Source organism: Camelina sativa, chromosome 7, assembly GCF_000633955.1.
Source record: "Camelina sativa cultivar DH55 chromosome 7, Cs, whole genome shotgun sequence".
Taxonomy (NCBI): Eukaryota; Viridiplantae; Streptophyta; class Magnoliopsida; order Brassicales; family Brassicaceae; genus Camelina; species Camelina sativa.
In genome coordinates, this window is record NC_025691.1 from 398,676 (window position 1) to 401,175 (window position 2,500).

At 35.8% G+C, this 2,500-nt stretch overlaps 1 long non-coding RNA gene across 9 annotated transcripts in view; it reads left to right on the forward strand.

Moving 5' to 3' along the window:
• The window catches only part of LOC104699604, a 5,432-nt gene that overhangs the window by 1,359 nt on the left and 1,573 nt on the right, over positions 1-2,500 (forward strand). For 2 of the 9 annotated variants that reach the window (XR_002032593.1, XR_002032590.1), the window contains exons 6-18: positions 86-159; positions 250-301; positions 406-472; positions 558-782; positions 887-925; positions 1,014-1,084; positions 1,181-1,234; positions 1,326-1,420; positions 1,499-1,594; positions 1,671-1,739; positions 1,839-1,923; positions 2,051-2,374; positions 2,457-2,500. The exon at positions 2,457-2,500 is cut by the window's right edge and continues 65 nt beyond it. This is a non-coding gene — a long non-coding RNA (uncharacterized LOC104699604). Of the gene's footprint in view, positions 1-85; positions 160-249; positions 302-371; positions 473-557; positions 783-886; positions 926-1,013; positions 1,085-1,180; positions 1,235-1,325; positions 1,421-1,498; positions 1,595-1,670; positions 1,740-1,838; positions 1,924-2,050; positions 2,375-2,456 lie in introns of all 9 variants that reach the window. The other 7 variants (XR_002032591.1, XR_002032595.1, XR_002032592.1 and 4 more) reach the window with 7 other exon arrangements.

A 2,500-nucleotide genomic window follows, 5' to 3' on the forward strand; every position in this document is an offset into this window, starting at 1 on the left:
AAACCTTTTTTTTTTTTTTTTTTTTTGTCTCCAATCTCCATCTGAAACTAATGTAACATAACATGTTCCAACGATTCATTGGCAGAAATCTCCCTGGAAATATGATTCTACTGATGGTCTTTGATAGTCTCAACTCCATACGGCTTCCTTCTCCACAGAGTGAGTTCAATCTGCTTAAAGTTTGAATTTTTTTCAATTAATCTTCTTCTTTTTTGTTGCTGCAGCATGACCTAATTGTTTCTGTAATAGATTGGAGCTCAAAGTCCAACAAAAATGCCACTACTTCCCATGACAGGAACTTGTAAGTTTCAAGCTTTGATATACTTAGAGGAAATTCTAAATTAACTGACCATGTGCTTTTTTTTATATAGTTTTGGTAAACTGAGTTTGGAATGCTTCTTGAAGGTATGTGTGGAGCCTGGAAGGAGCTGAATGGCTATCATCTCTCGTGTTAGCTATAGCCTGCGAAAAGGTATATGTATCAGATCCTAAATGTACTGAGTTTTTTAGCTTTATTGTCTTACTGTATCAGATCCTAACTTGATTCTCCCTTACAGTGATCATTGTTTGAATTACTGCAGCATGGACAAGTTGTTTTTGTAACAGATTGGAGCTCAAAGTCCAACAAAATCGTCTCTGCTTCCCATGACAGGAACTTGTAAGTTTCAAGCTTTGATATACTGAGCGAAAAATTCTTTATAGAATCGGGGATGATGCACTATATGAGCAGCAACTACAACGATGGAATGCGGATCATCTCAAAACCAGTTTCAGTCCAAAAGGTAAATGTATCAGATCCTAAATGTACTGAGTTAATTTAGCTTTGTTGTCTAAATGTATCATATGCACAACCAATAATCCTATGGTGTTACCATGTTTCTATCAGGCCATGCGGATCATCTCAAAACCAGTTTCAGTCCGAAAGGTAAATGTATCAGATCCTAAATGTACCGAGTTAATTTAGCTTTGTCGTCTAATTGTTTCATATGCTCAACCAATAATCCTTTATACAGATGTGGAGTAATTGAATATGATGCAGCTTTTGGAAAGGTTATCATAGAACCGTGGACAATACTTATGCCCTGTAAGTAATTCCCTATACTTGAGTTGCATCTCTTTTCACTACTCGTTTGATTTTTTTAATGTTTTGTTACATTTGGTTTTACCATGTTTCTTTCAGCACCTGTAGATCATCTCAAAACCAGTTGGAGATGTTACGTTTGTCCTCCAAAAGGTTAAACTTTTTTGTCTCCAATCTCCATCTGAAACTAGTGAAAAGACTATCTATTTTCTGAGTTCCTGATTTTATATGCATCACGTTTCAGCTCAATTGGTTCCTACAATAGCTTTCCAGGTCTCTGTGTGTCAAATGTAAATGGAATATTGGGTGGTGGCTTACTAGCAGCTGGATTATATTCGAGTAAAAACTTACCTACTTGTGATTTTCTCATTTTTGATCTCACCAGTATATTCTAAGTTGTGTGTTTGTTATTTGCAGATTGTGTTGTTACAGAATGAGGAGTGATACACACTATATGATGCAGCAACAACAACGATGGTGAATGAAAATTTAATATCCTTTTTCTTAATCTCGGTAAGTAACTGATCTCAGTTCCTTTTCTCTACTGTCGTTTTTCTTTTAACCTCTTTGAAGTTAATCCTTAATTCAGATGTAAAGTTATTGACAACCAGCTTGTGTAACGTTATCATAAAACCGTGGACAAACACACTTATCCCCTGTAAGTATAATTCCCGATACTTGAATTGCAGCTTCTTTCACTACTCGTTTGATTTTTTTTGAAGTCTTGTTACTTATGGTTTTACCATGTTTCTTTCAGGCCTCCCTGTGGATCATCCCAAAAACCAGCTGGAGATGTTACATGTCCTCCAAAAGGTGAAACCTTTTTCGTCTCCACAGACAGAGTGAGTTAAATCTGCTTAAAGTTTGGTTTTTTTTTTTTGTGGTCATCGTTACGATTTAGATCGGAAGGAGACTGATATTTCGGTTTTTTCTTTTGTTGCTTCTCTTGGTGGTTCACTTTCTTCACAGAATCGGGGATGATGCACTATACGACGCTGCAACAACAACGATGGAATGAAAACTTAATATCCTTTTTCTCGATCTCTGTAAGTGATTCATATATTTGTTCATTCTCAACTTACAATAATCACTAATTGTTTGAATCGCTGCTGCAGTATGTCCAAATTCACGTGTATAAGTGAAAATACTATATATTTTCTCAGTTCCAGATTTTATATGCAACACGTTTTTTTTCCAACTCAATTGGTTCATACTATAGCTTTCCAGGTCTCTGTGTGTCGAAAGTAGATGGAATTTTGGGTGGTGGTTTACTCGCTGCTGGATTATATTTGAGTAAACACTGTTTTACTTGTTATTTCTCATCTTTAAGCTCACAAGTATATTCGAAGTTTTTAAAGTGTTCTGTTATCTGCAGATTGAATTGTTACATGAGGCTTCCTTCAACATTGGCGAATCTGT